Source organism: Orcinus orca, chromosome 18 (genome assembly GCF_937001465.1).
Source record: "Orcinus orca chromosome 18, mOrcOrc1.1, whole genome shotgun sequence".
Classification (NCBI taxonomy): domain Eukaryota; kingdom Metazoa; phylum Chordata; class Mammalia; order Artiodactyla; family Delphinidae; genus Orcinus; species Orcinus orca.
The window spans coordinates 7,115,810-7,137,969 of NC_064576.1; positions in this window are offsets into that span (position 1 = coordinate 7,115,810).

The following is a 22,160-nucleotide window of genomic DNA, read 5'->3' on the forward strand; positions in this document are numbered from 1 at the left end:
AGAGGAACCCTCCAGGATTAGGCTGCATTTCACATGAATTTGGATAATATTCAGTTCGTCCTAGAAAATGAAACATCTAGAAAGCAGGAAGAGAATATCCTAGGTGGCCATAGTGAAATCATAATGCTGAAAGGAAATAGGAGATACGGTTTGGGAGAGATTGTGAAAGATTTAAAGTTATAAGACCTTTCTCAAGAGAAATTATACACAATAAGTAGTTGAGGGAAGCTTGAGATGGCAGAGCTCTGCTTTTTAGCTCAGAATGTATGAACTTAAGGAGAACACTCATGTATAATTCTGTCTTGTTTGCTGTCTTGCTGAGCAGAATGATATTATTTAAGCCATATAAATAGTTGGAAGGGTAACTAGTAATCCACAGATGACTACAGTTATATTTGCTTGAAGTAATACTATATGGGCCAGTGATTGCAACCTCTGTTAAAATATTTGTTTTAAACAGACATTGGCTGGAATATATGGAGCCAAACTCTATATATTATAAGGCATTTCCAAAAGGAGGAATGTACTGAGAAGTTGCTACATTTGACCAATACCTAAGGAGTTAATTCAATTGGCATCTATCCAATTGACTATAGAGTTGGAGTTGTGGGATTTAGAAGCACAGATCATTCAGAAGTTTCATAAGAGCCAATGCCGTGTTGGGTAAATGGTCTAGAAGAAAGTTGAACTTAGTAACATTAGGACAGTTCATGTTCCAGGCATTATATCATTGCATTGCACAGAATTATCACACATTTCCAAGGTCATGTAGGTTTGCCTCTGAAAGAAACAATGTATTTCTTTTTCTTTAGTAAATTTTAGTCATAAAATAAATAAACAAATATTTCAAGCTTACCTAGCATGAACTCTTCTGTTCATACGAACTGAGAAACAGGGTCCAAAATGCTGCCAAAAAAAAAAAAACATTAAAGGCAATGTCATTCAAAAGTGACACAGTAGGGTCAAAACTTCAACAGGTGGCTACAAGATTGAAATTTTGCTTTAAACTTTGGTTTAAAGTTTGTTGACATGTCTCCTGCTCTTAGCACTGGAAACAAACTTAAGTTATTGGAGTTCTTTCCCCTTTAATATTTCCTTGATATTCAAGGCCTACATGTTGCATGGTACATTTTAAATTTATGTAAATGTGACCATCAAAGATAGTAAAGCCATATACACACACACACACACACACACACACACACACACACACACACACACACAGGCCCAGGTGAAATTTGAGGGCAAGCCCAGGTGAAATTTGTAGGCGACCTGCAACCTGCAGTAGCACCAGTAAATAGATCCCAGCCTAGATCAGTTAAACCATGGCTGATTTGCAGATGCAAGATCATGAGATAAATATCTGTTGCCTTATTTCATTCAGATTTGTGATGATTGTTACACAGCATTATTGTGGCAATAGCCAATTAACATTGGAGTCAATGACTGAAGAAAACTTCGGTAAATCTGAAATGAGAATAGAATTCTCAGACTGTTAAATAATTAGACCATGCAATCATTAAAAAAGGAAAGAAAGAAGAAAGAAAGAAAGAAAGAAAGAAAGAAAGAAAGAAAGAAAGAAAGAAAGAAAGAAAGAAAGAAGAAAGAAAGAAAGAAAGAAAGAAGGAAGGAAGGAAAGAAAGAAAGAAAGAAGGAAGAAAGGAAGGAAATTAGAATAATTTGACTAAAAAATTGTTTGCTTAAAGTAATAAAATTACACTGAATAAAAGCTCAAATCAGTGTGTTGAGCTATTGCATGCGTCAAGAAAGTAGACTTCTTTAAAACAAACTAGCAAAAAATGGTTCATCTGTGTGGCAGAAACACCACGAGCAGACTTGCCCAAGTTCCAACACATTTACACTGTTATTCATACCTATAGCCCCTCTAACACTCATAAATTGACTCCTTAAGTTTGTCCCAAAATAAGCAACATGGCTCTGAGATTTGTTAGGCAGAGCATGAACTGAAATTGAGGAGTCCATCTTAACTAGGCTGAATCCTATAAAGAAGCAGGAAAGTGGCAAAAACATAAGAGCTGGCGAATCTTACCTGAAGAATATAAACCTGTTTCTTTTACACAAAAAACCCCTCCTCATAGCCTGACTCTGCTTGGCTAGCTGATCCCTCGATATCTTGACATACCTCACTATGGAAGTTCATCATTGCCTTTGTTGTTTTTTTTTACTTTTTTTAAATTTATTTTCTACTTTTTAAAAATTTATTTAATTTTTTTACAGTCCAGGTCTTCTGTTTTCTTTCCATCCATCATGCCATGAATTCATAGGGAATGGGCTCCAACAGTTCAGGCTCCTTTCCGTTGGTTCTCCCGAAGTGTGCTTCTCTGGGTAGAGCAGGCTGGTGCTTCAGTTGAACCAAAGTGCCTTCCTCTTTGGCTTCCTTCTTATGAAGCTGCCAATATTTTTAAAACTGCAACATGAGTTAAGCAAAGTGGATCCTAAACAATTTGGCTGGATTAAAATTCTTGTCTCAAAAACATGTTACCTTTCAGTTAAGAAATTTATTATTAGCTCTAATCTCAAGAATTGAATATCTTTCTCATATTTTGTACAGCTAGATCAAAACCTGGTGGATAGACACCCTAATCCTGGATAACAAGGATCCTGGTTTCTCTGGAAAATAATGTGCTTCCAGGAAATAAACCACACTCAATATCTACTTTACTGCCTTGTGAGAGGATTCATTCACTGTTTACATGACCCTGGGGAACACTTTGAAGGCCAAATAAAGCCATTCATTTTTCCTTGAGTTTAGTCAGAATATTAAAGATAAGTGACATATAGAGAGAATAAAGGCATGAAGATAAAGCATCTAAGACAAAGGCTCCAATATGATATCTCACTGAGGAATTCTCAGTGCGAAGAGGGAAGTAAGCCTAGACTCGGAGTTACACCTATCCATCACAGCTGGTGCCGAGAGGAGGGTGAGAACTGCTGAGTGTTTGCAAGATGGCCTAGGGGGCTGGGTCTCCCTGCACAAATCCTGTGTCCTGCTGGGGATTCTGGGTTCTGACCCCACAACCAAATTGGCTTCAGTAACATCAAGAAGTAGAACATCAGGGATGTAAAGAATGGTGAAGAGTGGCAGGCTATACTCTCAGGTCTAGGAACTGGATGCTACCAGTATGGTTTGGACAGATCAGCAGGAAAAGAAATGAATAAGTAAACATCCTGAACAAGTGACCACATTTCCATGCAATCTTTGCCTGAGAAAATGGACATGAATCACAGAGACATCAGGGTTGAAAAGTACTTGATAAGAGAATTGCTTTTGAAAATAAGAGGAGAGGGTTAGGTGTCAAATGTCTGTTTTGTTGCTTCTGCATATGAATTTTCTCATGTACCTACTGGACCACTGCATGAGCCCAGATGCTATAATATCCTTCACCATCACAACACAACAATTAATTAGAGAAGAGATTTGGGTATGATTTTCTGTGTCTGCTTCAAAGTAGCTCTTCACCTCAAAGATATCTCGCCAAAGAGGATTTGAAGGGGAGTAACCTCTCTCACCTAGACTGTGTTCTCTGTTTTCTAACCTTCCATCGCTGCTTCCTAGTAGGGAGGAAACAGACATGAGTCAGCGAGAACGTATGTGGGTGTCCATTTGTCTGTCCACCCATGCTTTGCCTTCAAAGCAAGAGGATCTACAATTTCCTCCCACGCAATTATTCCCCAGATCTTCTTCCTTCCATCAAAGGGACAGCTAAGTGTGGGTTACTGTATATTTTCCATTGTGAGTTCAGTAATTCCTCCTCCCCTGAGTTCCAAACAATAATTATATATTTTTCCTTTCTCTCCAGGGCTGTTTTGCACTTTGAACTAGTTCTCAAAGTTTCCCAAGCAAACATCAGATCACCAACATCTATCTCAAGACAATTGATGCTATGGCTGTGCAGATTTGAGGGAGAGAAGCCGATAGCACCAGAGGTCATTAGCTTTCTTTTCCAAAATCACCTTTCTCATTAGATTTGAAAAATGTGCTTGAGGACAGCAGCTTATGGTAGTTGACTAGATAAAACTTCAGAAAGATAGTACACACAAGGAAAGGTGAAACAAATTGTAATGATAAGGTATGTCAGCAGAGGGCTGATGCTGCAAAAATATAGTGTCTTGGTATCTGTAGCCATTCATTTAAGCAAGGTTGTGTCAGTGGTGTTGGCACAGAAAAATGAAGACTCCCGTATACCCAGAAGCGGCAGAACATAATCACTGGTACCTTCTGGACTTCTATATCCTTCCCTCAGGCTACTCATTGGCACTGATATGTTCATTCGAAAAATACATATGCCAGAAAAATTATTTTGAGAATAGTCATTTTCAGTACTTTAATAAACAATTCATAATCTGCAAATATCAATAATTACCTGTCCACACTGTGATATGAATGATTCTGCCTCAGAAAAAAATCTGATTATTAAGCCTGAATAAACATGAAAGTCTAAAGGCGTCCTATTAGCTTAGGAAATATAGTCATGTTTCCCTGGAGTGGGGTCAGAGAAGAAAGAAAGACACTTAAAATGAAAAGAAAATTCCTGTTTTCAATTTTAATTTACTATCACTATATATCTGAACATATTCTTTTGCAATAATGTCAGTGTTCAATTCCTCATTTTTACCGAGGAAACACTGGCAGGTTTCTGCTGGTATGGGAAATGTCTCCATAATCCACAAAAAGTGATACTTTTTATTCCTTTAGGTAGGGCTGGTTCTTGCCTGAGAGGGTCTTCCAGTCTTTGTGTCCTATACCTGAAGGATGATTAGAATCTCTGTCTATGAACTTTCTCTTGGAAAAGGAACTACTTTCAGACTAAACATTAACCGTAGGAATCTGAGGTAAAAGAATTCCATTTGAGATCAAAATTCTCAAGTGTGATTATGGACAAATCAGAAAAGAACTTCCTCCCCCTCCCCCAGTACGACCCCCTCCCAGTTGTACACGCATGTGTTCTGACTTTGAGTGGGTCTCTCTACTCGTATTTCAGGCTAAGGTCTCTGCTTTTTGCAGTGGCTCCCATACTTTTGCACCAAAAGTCAAAAAACTTGCTTCTGCAAATGAGCTTTCTCGTGTACCTACTGAATCGTTACAAAAGTGCACGAAGATACTATAATATCCTTCACCATCACAATACACAGATAAAAACCAACACAAATTATCTTGACCCACCTCTCTCTCAAGCTAATGTTCTATTCCTCTGCTTTCTTTGAAAGATGCCATAACCTGACGGAAAATGGAAACTGAAGCAAAACTCAAAGGTTAGTGTTTTCATGGGAGATGCAGTCTCAGGCAAGGGAGGGGAGGAAGAAATGTGGCAAAGAAAGGGAAACAAATAGAAGATTATAGATTATAAAGCAGCTTCCTAAGGAGATATAGCTGACTCTTTGGTTGCATAGGATATCTCCAGCTGGCCAGAAAGAAACACCTTATCTGAGAACCATCCTTAGAAGGAGGATGGGGGAGGGATTTATTTATGGGTTCCCTTACATCTTCTACTCATCAATGACCAAGATTGTTCTCACAGAGAATTAATGCCAATGTACGTTTGTGTCATGTCATTTGGACCTTTGGGAAGCCGCTGGAGAATCAGACATTTCTCCTGAACTAGGGGACTTCATCTGGATCCCAATGTAATGGCAGGAGTCAGGATCACGGCCCGTCCCTTCAGGTACAGTCAGGTGGCAGCATCACCTCTGCTCCCTCTGCATCAGGGGTGAAGAGAACCTTTCCCATACATGGCACTTACCCTGGTAGAAGACCTAATGGCCTTGACCCCTGGTAAATGAGCCAGGAGACTGTGACCACAGTGTGGGTTATTGAAGACCAAGCTGGCAAGAGCCCAAGAAACAGGTAAGGCAAAGGCAATTGAAAGGTGTGCATAAATTGGGCTTGCTTAAAAAGAAAATTCACTCATTAAACGCCATCCCTCCATAAAATTGATCCTGTCAATTTTCAATGTTCTTCAAAATGGCAGCTCCAATGGTCAATTTTTACTTCTCGTCTTTCTTATCCTCTCAGCAGGGTCTTATCCAAAAGATTGGTTCCTCATCCCTGAATCACTGTCTTGCCTTCTCTAAGATCACACTCTCCTCATTTTTTGACTATCTGGTCTATTTCTGTCTCCCTGGTGGACTCTTCCTCCTTTTCTGAGATTTCCAAATATTCACGTATTGAGGCTGAATCCTTGTGTCTCTTCTCTTCTCTCCCTACTCATTCCTGGCGTGACATCGCTTGTATTGTAGTAAATGCCTCCTATATGCTGAAGATGCCTACATTAATCCTTCTGATTTTAACCAGAATCCAAATTCACTTCCCATTGATTGAACTATTCACTCAACATTTTCTCTTGACTCCTTTCAGAGGACTCCTTAACTTAAATAAATAAATGAATATGCTCATGGAAGAGGAATATTGAACAACTAATAGGAAAGATTCTCAACTTTCATAGTAACCAGGAAGATACAAATTAAATCACTAATTATATTACATGTCACAACCTTTCCAGTGAGAGAATTTTTTTTTAAAGTAAGCAGGTAAACTGGCATATAAAGAGATGGTGTCAGTATAAAGAAAAGGAAACTCAAAGAGGTCCTTTATTAATACTGGGGCGTGCAGTCAGGGGACAGCTGGTCAACTGGAAAATACACATACACTTTAACACAGCAGACTTACCTTCACCTGTCTACTCTGGAGAAATGTTCCAGCAGAAAGATGTACTAAGTGACTACATACACCTTGTGCCTAAAACGTATTTATTCTTTTAATAGCTTTGTTGAAGTATAATTGGTATACAAAAAAACTTCACACTTCTAATGTATAAAATTGGATGAGTTTGGATACAGGCATACACCCATGAAACCATCACCACAATCAAAATAATAAACATGTCCATACCTTCCAAAAGCTTTCTCCTGCCTCTCCCTTTTTTTGTGTGGGAAAAGCACTTAACGTGAAATCTACCCTCTTAGCAAATTTTAAGTGTATAACACAGTATTGTTAAAAATAGGCACTATTTTTATAGCAAATGTATAGAACTTATTCATCTTATATGTGTTCATTACAAAATCAGTTGCGACAGTAAACTATAGAAACAATCTAATTTTATATTAATTCTCAAATGAATGTTTTAATATATTTATACAACTAAATATAGAACAACTTGGGTAAATCTTAAGGATGTAATGATAAATGAAAAAAAGCAATTTGAAGAATACATATGTTTTCTAATGCACTATGGATGGTCATAAACAATGATACTCAAATTGTAATAAATTGGCCTGGAAAGAAATGCACCATATTTAACATAACATTACTTCTGTGTATTGACAGTGAGAAACAGGTGCAGGTAGACATCAAATAGAATTAAACTGTACCTGTAACATTTTATTTCATTAAAAATAACCTTGGAAGGAAAAGGATCTTGCTTTAAAAAGCATTTTTTAAAATCTGTACAAGTAGAAAGAAACATTTATCAATGGCTTATTACGTGCCAACTTTCTGATTTCAGACCATAGACTCCAGAGACAGGATGCCTGGGTTTGAATCCTGGTTCTGCCATTTACTAGATGGATTGCTTTGAACAAGTTAGGTAGCTTTTCTAAGATCTGATCTGTTTGTCTATAAAATAATGGTAGTAACAGCACCAACCTCCTAGTACTGTTGTGATAATTTAATTACATGACTTATTTATAAAGTGTTCTATATAGTGCCCAGCGGTAATAATGATTCAGTAAATGTGAATTGTTATCATTAAACTCAACTCAGACAGTCTCTCTCCAGAGCCTCACTATGGTAGCTAAGGAGAAAATCAGACTGAAAAGAATTATAATCAGGCTGCACCTTTTAGTTTTTCCATCTTAAAAATACACCCACTGCTGATGAGGTCATTAGCAGGAGTAGCTGCGTCTATTCTTGATTAATTATCACAGGGCCTTAAGCATAGGTCAAGCCTGGGGAGCTGTTTTCCATCAACTGACACATAATATCATGTCCATAGATCTAAGCACATTTAAATGGAATATTTAATCAGACATTCTTGCAAATCAGAACATAAAAAGTTAAGATATTATTCCAAAACCATTCGTGAATGCAGTTATATCATTGCATAGTCTAAATTATACAGAAACTAAGATAAATTATCACTAAGATAAATTATCAAACTGAAAATGAAAACATCAATTACCTGTCATATCAGCATGAAGACTGTACAGTTACCAGTTGAAGAAATTGCAGCTAAAGGCTCTATAAATATGCAAAATAAAATTTGCTGAATTTGAGTCCGTTTCCTAAATTTATAGTTAATTTTTTTTTCGTGCACGTTTGAATATACAGCAGAATTGAAGGTTAAGAAAGAGGGAAGGTTTTTGCAAGACTCATTTAAACTAGGAAGACTGTTCTCTGCCTGGCCTAGTTACCAGATTCTGCTGAGGTGTCATTCCTTGGAGTGCTCGCCCTTGCGAACACATGCTTTTGTATTTATTCTCCCAATTTTTCTCATTTTAACTTTTACACAGTTTCCTTCTCTAATTCCTCAGGGGCCACCTGGCCTCCTTTCAGAGTAAATGCTTGGGTTGCTACTGAAGGTGAGCTGGTAGCCACCTGTGCTCAGAGACACTCTCCCTTGCCTCCAAAACATGCTGAGGGGCCCACAGGGCAATAAAACACAGTCCCTGGTGGGTTCAGGCTTCTTGTTATCTCCATTTCACTAGCATAGTCCGATTAGGTAAAAATGCTCTCACTTTTTTGCAATGTTTCTTTTTTGATAAAACTGGAGAAGTGAAGGATGTCCAGTAGGGATTTATAAATTTATTTATTTATTTTTGGCTGTGTTGGATCTTCATTGCTGTTCACGGGCTTTCTTTAGTTGTGGCTAGCGGGGGCTACTCTTTGTTGCAGTGTGCGGGCTTCTCATTGCGGTGACTTCTTTTGTTGCAGAGCACAGGCTCTGGGCGCGTGGGCTCAGTAGTTGTGGCGCATGGGCTTAGTTGCTCCATGGCATGTGGGATCTTCCCGGACCAGGGTTCGAGCACATATCCCCTGCATTGGAAGGCAGATTCTTAACCACTGCGCCACCAGGGAAGCCCTCCAGGAGGGATTTAAATTGCCTCAGACACAACAAAATTTCAGACACAACTCATTTTGATTTGAGAGTGAAATCCATTTAGATTGTTTTTCTCATCTCTGTATGGATCTCTACATCAACAAAGGATGAAAAACACAATAGAAGCTCGCTGAATGTCAGGCATTATACTATTATCAAATAACCTATGAAGATATTTTGAAGACATCTCCATAGATGTAGTATTTTAATGTTTAAATTTTGCACCAATTAATTTACTTTGGAACATTTCAATAGCGGGTTATCATTTTAAGGCATGTAAATAAAGTGATCTATAGAGCAAAAAAGACTGAACTGCCTTTATTTTGAAATATATGTAAAGAAAATACCATGTGTGGCAGAATGTTTAATGTTTGCTTTAAGAAAAAATCCCCAAAACTATAACTCTGGAAAGTAACCCAACTATTTCAGAAAGTAACTTTGTGAGTTTCTATAAAAAACTATTAAAATGGAGAAAGGCAGGGACACCATTATTAGAAATCATAGTTGATGAATAAAAATGTGAATTGTCCCAGGCTTCCCTGGTGGTGCAGTGGTTGAGAGTCCGCCTGCAGATGCAGGGGACATGGGTTCATGCCTTGGTCCGGGAAGATCCCACATGCCGCGGAGTGGCTGGGCCCGTGAGCCATGGCCGCTGAGCCTGCGCGTCCGGAGCCTGTGCTCCACAACGGGAGAGGCCACAGCAGTGAGAAGCCTGCTTACCACAAAAAAAAAAAAAAAAAAAAAAAAAGACATCTGAGTAGAGGAATGGCATTTTAGTTGAATCCTTCTGGCTGCTTTTTTATTTTTCTCTTTGTTTTTTTGAGAAGAGACTGCAAGGAACCCAGATTGGAGGTTATTGAGGTGCCTATGGCATTTTGATGAGAGATGACAGTAAGATAGGAGGTGAAAAGTGCCTGAATTTTGTATACTTGAAGCTACCAGGATTTACAAACAAATTGGAATAAGTAACTGGGGATGATAAAATAGGCAAGTCATGTTGACATCAAGTTTGAGACCTTAAAACCTTCAAGAATGTGGGTGCACATAACTAAGAAAGGGAAACTACAGGAGGAGCTGACCTGTGAAACTCAGGGACTCAGTACTGGACACTGTAGATATGGACAAACCAATGTGGAATTCAGGGGAATATCTGGGTTAGAAATACCAACTCGGGGATCATCAGCATGGGGATGGTTTATCCACCCGTGAGACTGGGTGAAGTAAGTTAGGGAGTAAGGATAGATAGGAAAAAGGAGACGCTCAAGGACTGAGTGCAGGGGTAATGCAACATTAAAAGGACAAGGAGGGGCTTCCCTGGTGGCGCAGTGGTTGAGAGTCCGCCTGCCGATGCAGGGGACGTGGGTTCGTGCCCCGGTCCGGGAAGATCCCACATGCTGCGGAGCGGCTGGGCCCGTGAACCATGGCCGCTGAGCCTGCGCGTCCGGAGCCTGTGCTCCGCAACGGGAGAGGCCACAACAGTGAGATGCCCGCGTACCACAAAAAAAAAAAAAATGTGATGAAAGATCTTGTCTACAACAGTTATTTCTAAGGCCAAACAGTGATCATAGTTCAATTCTAAACTTTTAGGCAAAGACACCAATCTTGAGCTTGAATTTTGTCAATGATGCTGTTGGATCTCTAGGTGAACTGAGAGCTGAACTGAAATTCTTTGTGAGTCTAACTAAGCAGTCAGTCTTTCTGAGAACTGAAGTGGGTTTTCAGTAAGATGAGGCCGGAAACTGTGGCCAAGGTAGTTTTCTCTCCAAATGACCACGTATGCATAATGGGAAACCATTTTGCATAATCTACTCTAAAAATTGGCCTTGTTCTTATGAACTGTAAACTACCAAAGTTATTGAAAACAGAAAACCCAATCAAGCACTGTTACCAAACCACTGTTTCTGAGTAGCTAACAAGATATTTCATGCTATTTATACCACCTTCATCTTCATTGTTTTCATTACAACTTGTTTTGATTTATACTTATATTAAGTTGGGCCAAATCAAGAAATAGGAAGACATAAAAAAATGTATTAGTTTGGGAAGTAGATCTGTGCCCATAGATGCTCTTTAATGACCGTCAATATTATTGAATCTTAAAAGTGCTTATAATGCAACAGACAATGTGCAGATTACTAAACTCACATTTTCTATTTTAATTCTCACAAAAAATACATATAAGGTAGTATACAATAGTATCTATAAGGTACTACTATGGATAATTTATTGTGGAATGAATTGAGGTTTAGCGAGGTTAGATAGCATAACAGCAATCGCTTCACTGCTAAAATATGAGAGAGTCAGGATATAAACTCAGGCCCCCTGTACCAGACTTCTCACTTCTACATTGAATTTCTTCCATCTAAAGTGTCTTATATTTTCTATTCATTGATCACACCATACTCTTTACTGGAATGTGATCCCTGACCCATTTTCACTTATTAGATTCCTACTTATGTTTCAAAGTCCAATTAAAATAAATATGCTGATAATTTTTGTGGCAGAGGCTGGCTAATTTTTTTTTAACAGTTCGTGAAAACTTGTTCACTAATTGTTAACCAGCATAGAAAATATCTATGTTGGAAGTGATGAATTAGGAGATTGGGAATGACATATACACACTACTATATATAAAACAGATAACTACTATGAACCTACCGTATAGTACCGGGAACCCTACTCAATATTTGTAACAAACTGTATGGGAAAAGAATATGAAAAGGAAAGCATATATATAGAACTGATTCACTTTGCTGTACACCTGAAACTAACACAACACTGTAAATCAGCTATACTCCAATCAAATTTTTTTTAAAAAAGATCTATGTTCTCATTTTGTAGTTCACCAGTAAATATTACCCAGCCTACTCATATCTTGTCAGGACCTTTAGACTAGTCTTCACCAATGGAAAGTGGGTGAAATGGTAGATGCCAGTTTTATGCCTGATCCCAGAAATTTCTTCTCTAGGCATTTCACACTATCTTCCTTCATCTCTTGGCTGGAAGCACAGATCCCAGTGGAGGTCACCAAGACACAAGAAAGTAATAGAAGGCACCTGTGTCCTCAATTTAGCATGCCTGACTGTGGACATCCACACTGGATTTTTCATGATTTTGTAATACACCTTCATTGTCTTAAGAAGCCCCTGAGATTTATTTGCTCTGGGAGTTGGTCTTTATAGAAACTGCCTAACCCACCATTTAACCTGTGTTAATCATTTTCAGTTTACAATGTACTTTACAGACAGTATCATATTCTAACATTATAACAATCACATGACACAGGTATTATTAGTTGCTATTTTGCACTGATTTTTGTCCCCCCAAAATTCATATGTTGAAGCACTAATCCCCAGTACATCAGAATGTGACTGTATTTGGAGATAGCTCTTTAAAGAGGTTATTTAGGTAAAGTGAGATCATTAGGGAGAGCTCTAACCCAATACAGCTATTTTTTTTAATGAGAAGAGGACTTAGATACACACAGAGGAAAGAGCATGTGAAGATACAGGGAGGAGAAGATGAACACCTCGAACAGAAGAAAAAGACAATCCTGCCAATACCTTGATCTTGGACTTCCAGCCTCCAGAATTGTGAGAAAATAATATTCTGTTGTTTAAGCCACATAGTCTGTGGTACATTGTTAGAACAGGCCTAGAAAACTAATACAGTTTCTCTCCAGATAAATTAAGCTTAGAGAAAAAAAATGAACTTTATAAATGACAAAATGATAATAGGTAGCAGAATCAGAAGTCAAGTCCATTCTTGAGATGAAACATGTAAAACCTTTTCTATTCTCTCTGACCTTTACTATGAAGATTCTAGCTTGATAAAGTCATCTGAATTCCTATGATGCCTACTGCTTGTACCATCAATTTGGAAAGTTTATACCCCCATAATTGTTTTTATTTGTATTATTTCCTCATTATATTTTAAGCTCATAGTAGCGAAAGACTACATTCTAAATCTTTATATCCCTTATAGAATCTGGAACCATGACTTAAAGTTGAGAAGCGTTCAACGTAATGTTTATTAAACCCTTCTCAATTTTAAGGCATGGTAAAATATAATGAGGATGTTAAAAGTTATTCACGTCACAAGGAAAATGTGTGAGGAATGTGGTTTGGCTCCCTGTAAAGATGCTTTAATTTAGTTTGATCGTAAAAAATTTTGTCAAACATACTTCTCTTCAATTTCTTAATGTGATTTCTTTTTTCTTTCTTTTATATTCTTTTTTTTTTTTTTTTTTTTTTTTGCGGTACATGGGCCTCTCACTGTTGTGGCCTCTCCCGTTGTGGAGCACAGGCTCCAGACGTGCAGGCTCAGCGGCCATGGCTCACGGGCCCAGCCGCTCCGTGGCATGTGGGATCTTCCCGGGCTGTGGTACGAACCCGTGTCCCCTGCATCGGCAGGCGGACTCTCAACCACTGCGCCACCAGGGAAGCCCTATATTCTTTTTCAACAAAGATTTTCCTGCAAACAGATTTTAAGGTGCATATATAGATTGAGTCTGAACTGTGTTTGCAGCTCACATACATATAACCTTATAATAATACCTTAGATATTTTTTAATAACCCAGTTATTGACATTATGCTAGATATTAGTATAGCCCCATATGTAAACATAAACTTCACACTTATCCTTTTGCTTCTTTGTGTGTGATATAAGAAGCTCTATTCAAACGTTTATTTGACTACTTAGCTTGATTCATTTCTGCATCTTATTTGCCTGATAATATCCCACTAAAAGGTCTTAGGTATAATTCCTTAAAATTGTGATTGTCATGGTAACTACCAGCAGTCACGTACCAGTGCCACTGACAGTTTCCTTTAAAATATTCAGGACTGAAACAGCAAAATAAGGACATAAAATAACATCATACCCAAATAAATTAATAAAAAATAATAGATTTGTAAAGCCTGATATTCCTGTTTGACACTTGAATATTGTTAGCTTGCAAGACATAAAAAAAATTAAATAAAAATATATGCATGCGGAAATAAATTGGATTTCAAACGCATCATTTTTAATAAAGGTTTTTAACTGCCTCAGTCTGGAAATAGTCTGCAATCTGGTTGATAAATATGCAGCAAATGACAAATTAATATGTGTTGGCCCTCATCAACATCGGAGACAAATGTTATTATAATGTTTTGGGCTCTGCTCAGTTTTGTCTGTCTGGGGAAATGCTGAAAAAGTGGCAGAAAATCTGCAATTCAGAGGGATGAAGCTGCCCTCTATGTGAAAAGTGTGTGTGCTGCACCACACAATAATAAGTGAAAAGTTACAAGATTTAGAGGGAAACACATGCTATTATCTGCAAAATCTATTAAAACTCTTAAATATTGGAAAAAAAAAAAAAAAAAGGACCTTGGGACTTATGTCCCATCAGGACCTGTAAAATTCCAGTGGAACTAGCAACAGTTTCCCCAATGGATTATATATTTCCAGAGGCGAACTAGTCAACTTAACTTCTTTAACTTTAAATTTGTCATTTATAAGTTCTTAACAATGTAACAAAACCACTTTAACAAAATCAAAAATGCAGAATAATTTTAGGTAATTAAAATTACTTTAGACATTCCTGCTAGATTATATAAATACACAATAAAATATCCAAATGTTTTCTTATACTCAGGATATTTCCATAAAACAAATGTTAGTGAGTTTCCTAAGATCTACCCCAAGGTGAAAAAAACAGTTCAATTATAACAGATTGTGTAACTTTGGGAGTCTAGAAATGTAGATAAGCCTTAAGTTGCTGATAATAAGTATTATTCTTTATGTTTTTTATTATTTATATTATTATTCTCTCATATTTAGATCATCAAGAAATGATTACTAGGACTTTATATGAAAAATACTATATCGTATTAATTAATGACTGTGAAGTTATAATGTATTTCAGTCCCAGATCTGTCTATTAATAGTTATATTATCTTGGGCAAGACTGGAAAAATTAATAATATTAAGAAACAGACTTTGTCCAATAGTTAAATAAAATATACATGTAAAACATTTATCTCAATAAAAGGCACATAGTAAGTGATTAATAAATATTGTGTGTTCTTATTATTAAGATTGCTATGATGCAATTTCTGTCTTTGACTTTGGAATATCATCATAATAACAGTACTCTTTCCACGACTATGGTCTTGTTTGCCCTCCACCCCAGCATGTCAAAGCAATAGCAGTCAGTATATTGTGCCACAAATATTAAACTGTGTTTGACTCCTACCATATTCAATTCTGATTTCCACCTAGTGTGAGATCACTACTACATTTGGCTCCAGGTCTACCTTCTCCCTTTCTGCTTACAAATTGCTCAGGGAGTTTGGGAATTGAGTCTGTTCAGGCTTAGAGAAAGCTCAAAGCTAGTAATATTCTAAAAGTGCATTCCTGTGTGTAAATACCATTACGACAAATTTTAAAACATTCCCTGTATAACAAAGATTTCCAAATTCTTGCCAACGGCACTTTCGGTATGACCTACAGTCTAACTTCCAGTATATGGAAACATTTGGGGGAATTTTTGGAAGTATTTGGTTACTGTATAAGAATATGACCTGCTGTTCATTTCAAAATTGACCATCCATTTTTATTGAGCACTTGCTTTGTGATTCGTATAAAATGTACATCATGTAAAATATATTTTAAAGAGCATGAGAGAGAATCCTAGTGCTCATGGTGATTTCAAATGATATAGCTAAGCCATAGTTTAGAGCAAAGTTAAGATGGTTCAAATTTTTCTTACTCTAAGAAGATTATTATTGCTGATATATGTCCCATACACACATAAGAACACAAAAAGAATGAAAATTCTTTGGTGTGGTATGGCAGAAAAAAATAGTAATTAGTGTGCAGAGTTTTCTACATGATTCTGCTGTAGATCATTGGGTCTAATACTTATGGATAAAATGAGACTTGTGTTTAATTAGCCCATCCTATGGCTATGGTGGTCTCAGATGCGAGAGAATGGACAGAAAGCCCCCAGAGCTCCTGTGGCAGGTACACATATTTGGACTGAAGGTACCTGGGCTCTAATCCAAGATCCACGAGTATCATCTGTGTGAGCTCAAACTATATAATCTTTCCTCTCAGTGCGAGAAGGAAGTTCATAATGCCTTTCATTATCCTTATATCGTACTGTTGAGAGTGAAACATAAGCTTGACTTACAAGAGATGAATAACAACATCTGTGTAAATAAGATTTTAACTGTAGTGTTTATATGCTTAGAGGAGCTAGAAATATAATGTAGGTTTAATGGCATTTTATTTTTATCCTCTGAGTAACTTAGGTATCAGGGAGAGTCTGAATATTTAAATGAAGTGGGAAAAAATGAGTGAGACTAAGAGTTTTAACCAATGAATTAAGACTTGACTCTTCTGTTTAGGGTGAAATTTGGGGAGTAAATGAAACAATCTAATATGTACTAATGTTAAATTGCCATACATCATCCTGTACTTAGTATTTTTTTCTCATTTTATAAACGTGTAACTGGAGGCACAAGGAGGTTGTATGTATCATATGGCCAAAGTCAACCCACTTGAGTCCTGTACAACAGGAATTTAATATGATATAAGTCACTGAAATTTGTGCTCTTTCTTCTATGAATTACTAGGCCAGAAGTCATCACCTTGTAATGCTCTGAATTTATTAAGCTACTTAATGTTAATAATTCTTTGGAACTCCTCTCTTCAAATTCTCTCTAAAATGTGTCATAAGCTACATACACATGCACACACACACTCACCCAAATTATTCTCATACATCTGTCATATCTCAGATAACATCTTATTTCACAATAGTAAATAGATTTTTTATTGTCCTTTGGGTGACTTAACATTAACATCATGTCATTCCTATCCCACTATCAACCATGGATAGATCATCCAGACCAAGAATCAATAAGGGAACATCAGATTTGAATAACATTATAGGTCAAATGGGCCCAACAGACATACACTGAATGTTCTAGTCAACAACAGCAGAATGTTCTATCCAACAATGAGCAGAAACATTATTCTCAGGTGCACATGGAACATTTCCTAAGATAAACCATATTTTAGGCCACAAAACAAGTCTTAACAAATTCAAGAAGATTGAAATAATATCAAGTATCTTCTCTGAGCACAGTGTTACAAAACTAGAAATTAATAACAAGAGGAAAACTGGAAAATTTGCAAACACATGAAAATTAAACAATACTCTCCTGAACAACCAATGGATCAAAGAAGAAATTAAAGGGGAAATAAACAAGTTTCTTGAGACAAACAAAAATGGAAACACAACATACCTGAGTGTGTGTGATGCAGCAAAATCAGTTCTAAGAGGTAAGTTTATAGCAATAAGATCTACATAAAAAAGCAAGAAAGGGGCTTCTCTGGTGGCGCGGTGGTTGAGAGTCTGCCTGCCGATGCGGGGGACACGGGTTCGTGCCCCGGTCCGGGAGGATCCCGCATGCCGCGGAGCGGCTGGGCCCGTGAGCCGTGGCCGCTGGGCCTGTGCGTCCGGAGCCTGTGCTCCGCAGCGGGGGAGGCCGCGGCAGTGAGAGGCCCGCGTACCACAAAAAAAAAAAAAAAAAAAAAGCAAGAAAGATCCCAAATAAACAACCTAACTCTACACCTTGAGGAACTAGAGAAACGTGAAACAACTGAACCCAAGGTTAGCAGAAGAAAGGAAATAATAAGGATCAGAGCAGAAATAAATGAAATAGTGAACAGATAAAACAATAGAGAAGATTAACAAAACTAAGAATCGGTTCTTTGAAAAAATAAGCAAAATTGACAAACTCTTAATTAGATCTAACCAGAAAAAAGGAGAAAGCAACCAAATCGACACAATTATAAATAAAAAAGGGGACGTTACAGCTGATACCACAGAAAGGCAATGGATCGTAAAAGGATCCGATGAATAATCATACGCCAATGAACAGGACAACCTAGAAGACATGGGAAAATTCTTAGAAACATACAACTTACCAAGACTGAATCAGGAAGAAATAGAAAACTTGAATAGATCAATTACTAGTAAGGAGATGAAATCAGTAATTAAAAATGTTCCCAAAAAGAAAAACCTAGGACTAGATGGCTTCACTGGTCACTTTTACATCAATTCTTCTCAAATTCTTCCCTCCCAAAACATAATGTTATTCCTGTAAAATCTGTCTGAACAATATTTTATTCCAGGGTGGCACAGGGAAAAGTTTAAATATTAGGTAGAAATAGAAGAAAGAACAAGCTTTTCTCATCCAGCAGCCTAGATCAATGTACCTTGGTCCTGCATACTTAAAAAATACATGCTTTGGGACTTCCGTGGTGGTCCAGTGGTTGAGAACCTGCCTTCCAATGCAGGGGACGCGGCTTCAATCCCTGGTCAGGGAACTGGGATCCCACATGCCGTGGGGCACCTAGGCCCTTGCACTGCAACTACTGAGCCTGAGCGCTCTGGAGTCCACACGCCACAGCGAGACAGAAGCCCGCACGCCGCAACGAAGGATCCCCCATGCCGCAACTAAGACCTGACGCAGCCAAATAAGTGAATGAATCAATGATCAAATAAATAAATAAAATAAAAATACATGTTTTGAGATGGATCTGAATTTGATCACATTAGTACACTGTATCTTTGAACTCTAAATTGTTCATCGTATATTAGACAAAGCTAAGGTGCTTTCAACAAGTTAATGGATGTCATTGCTATCCTACTGAGACTGGTCTTACATATATGTATGAATCTTATGTTTACTACGTACCTTATTTACAAAATGAAATGGTCATATATTGTAGAAAAAATGTTATTCAAAAGTAAAACAGGGGCTTCCCTGGTGGCGCAGTGGTTGAGAGTCCACCTGCCGATGCAGGGGACATGGGTTCGTGCCCCGGTCCAGGAGGATCCCACATGCCGCGGAGCGGCTGGGCCCGTGAGCCATGGCCGCTGAGCCTGCGCATCCGGAGCCTGTGCTCCGCAACGGGAGAGGCCGCAACAGTGAGAGGCCCGCTTACAGTTAAAAAAAAAAAAAAAAAGTAAAACAGCAACAACCAAAACCTTCTTAAAGGGAAATGATCCACTACTATATATAAAAGAGATAACTAATAAGGACCTATTGTATAGCACAGGGAACTCTACTCAATACTCTGTAATGGCCTATATGGGAAAATCTAAAAAAGCGTGAATATATGTATATGTATAACTGATTCGCTCTGCTGTACAGCAGAAACTAACAAAACACTGTAAATCAACTATACTCCAACAAAATTTTTTTAAGTTTTAAAAAAGGTAATGATCCAAACAGTTTTATCTGTTTATAATTTACAGTTTATCTGACATTGAGAAAGAATGAGTGGATAGTAAGGTGGGAAAGCAGTGTTTTCTTTCCCATACTCAGTCTCTATGCCGAATAAAAATGTCATTATTTTCAAATAAACAAAATTTATTTTTTTTTTGAATTATAGAGATCAAACTAAATAAAGGCCCTACACATTTCACAGAACATAAACTATAGCTTCAGATGGAAAGCCTAGGGGAACAAAACCACACAATTATCCTTGGCAGCACTAAGAAAAATCTATGCAGCGAAACACAGATATAGTGCATTTAACAGAGATAGATGCTTTCTTAGTAATGAAGTAATTTGGAGAGTATAGCAGTAGAATTAAAAAAAAAAAAAGCAAATGAACTTCATGTTTATGAAAAATAGGTGGTTGCCTAAACAGGAACCCAGTACAGACAGAGCCAATTAATTGAATTTTAAAATCCTGAAATAAGTAGATAATTAAGGAAAATTTAGTGTGAGAGAAGAAACTGTGCTCAAAACTAAAGAAAAAATGAGGGCATTTTAGCTAAATAAAATTAAAGAAAAAGTACGTTCATACTTAAACATTCTTATAATGTGAGCAATTTATTAAAAATAAATGTCCATTATTTATTTTTCTTAGTAAATGCAGTAGACATAGATGATTGATGGTTTTAACAACCATTGACTAATTTATCCTTTTCTACGATTTGAAAATTTAACCTTATCATATAATAAATTCCAATAGTTTCTAAGTCTCACATAGAATCTGTATTCTCTTTCATTAATCTATTAGTACACAAAATAATAGCTCTGAATTACCCACTTTAATAGCATGTTTTGATATTTCCAAAGTCATGTAAACTCCCCCTTGTTATTTTTAAAAGTTACTCAATTTTTGTATATTACTACTGATAAAATCAGCACCTCAAATTTATGGGAAAAAATCCAGGTTTTAGTTTGGTTTCAAATTTAATTTATAGCTTGACTTGAGAATTTTCACCTCTACTATATTTTGTCTTTCCATTACTTTATACAATAAAGTCTCTGATAATATAGGGCTTCCCTAGTGTCCTTTACTAAAGTTTCACTGATTTTACCATACTGTCCTTGAACGTTTCTTGTTAGAATTATTTCCTATTTCTCTCTGTTTTCTTGCCATTACAAATCAGTGCATTGTTTACTTAATTTTCCATCTGTTTATTGCTGGAAAGAATAGACAGTTTATATGTTAGTCTTGAACAAACGAATATTTTAAGTTCAGTTTTTGTTGTAAGAATTTATAGTCTTAGAATTTTGGGGTTGAAAATTCTTGTCTATGCCTTTCTAATGCTTATGGTACTATGCAATTCTTATATATTTTCTCCCTTTCTCTTATTTTATGCTTTAAAATAATTCTGGTAAAACAAAGATTAGCAGTGACAGTAGTAGACACCCCTAATTTTTATGTAAAAATTTTTCATTGGAATGCCATCTAACATAAAGTATTTACTGTTTGTTTCTGGTAGTTAACTGTTGTACAATTGTATCCATTTTATTCCACTGCTCAGAGGATTATCATGAAGGGGTAATAAATTTAATCTTTATTGTCAGTATAATCAACAAATATTTATGAAATGTTTACTTGGTGTTAAGCACGGTTAAAGAGGTTTTTTTAAAGAGCTTTTCTTGAACATGATGAATTATAGTGATAGATTGTCTAATGTTTACTTTTTGCATCGCTGCAGTGAAATGTATTAAATTATGCTATATTTTAAAGACTAACGATGGTAGTTTTTTATTTTTTACATGTGTACTTATAAGTATGATTAAAGAATAATTTTTTTTCTTATTCTATTTTGTAATGGTTTTTTATTATTAGTTCTTCCATAAATTGATCTGAATCTCTCAAATATTTTCCTGTGTTTGGGGTTAATGTGAAATATGAAAATTATATTAAGGAGTCTGGCTTGCCTTTTTAGTTCCTTAATATTCTTTGGGGACTTCCCTGGCCGTCCAGTGGTCCAATGGTTAAGGCTCTGAGCTTCCAATGCAGGGGGTGCAGTTTTGATCCCTGGTCGGGGAACTAAGATCCCACATCCCACACGGCGTGGCCAAAAAAATAAAAAAATTTTAAAAAACTCTCATTAAAAAATCATCTTTGATGAGCATAATTTTCTGATTTTGATGAAATCCAATTTTTTTTAACTTTCTCTCTTATAGTTAGCTCCGCATGGGTCCTTTGCCTACTCACTAGAGCAACTCTCTTCATCAATTTTCATGAAGACATTCTATTTTTTCATCTAGACACTCCACAGTTTTAGTTCTTAACTTAATGATCTCCCTCAAAATACATTTGGTTATGGGGCAGTGAGGATTATGTTTCCTTTCTTCAGATAATTATTCAATTGCTCCAATACCATTTGTTGGAAAAAAAAAACTCCTTTCTTCATTGAATTTCTTTGCCATAGCTGTTAAAAATCGTTTGACAATCACCAAAAAAAAAGGTAAGTATGCAAAGTCATGGGTGTGTTAATTAACTCGAAGGGGGAAATCCTTCATTCACAAGTATATTTTTTTCATATTGATTTCTCTACCTGTGAATTGAGAGTCAAAATGATAGGAAAGGCCGAGTAGAAACCCTTGAAACCAGAGATTCTGTCCCTGGGCAAGAAAATAAATTGGGATCAATCTGAATACTGGATGCAATGGCAGAGATTTATAGCCCCTCAAAGACTCACAGGGCTCAGGTGATCCCCATCACAGCCC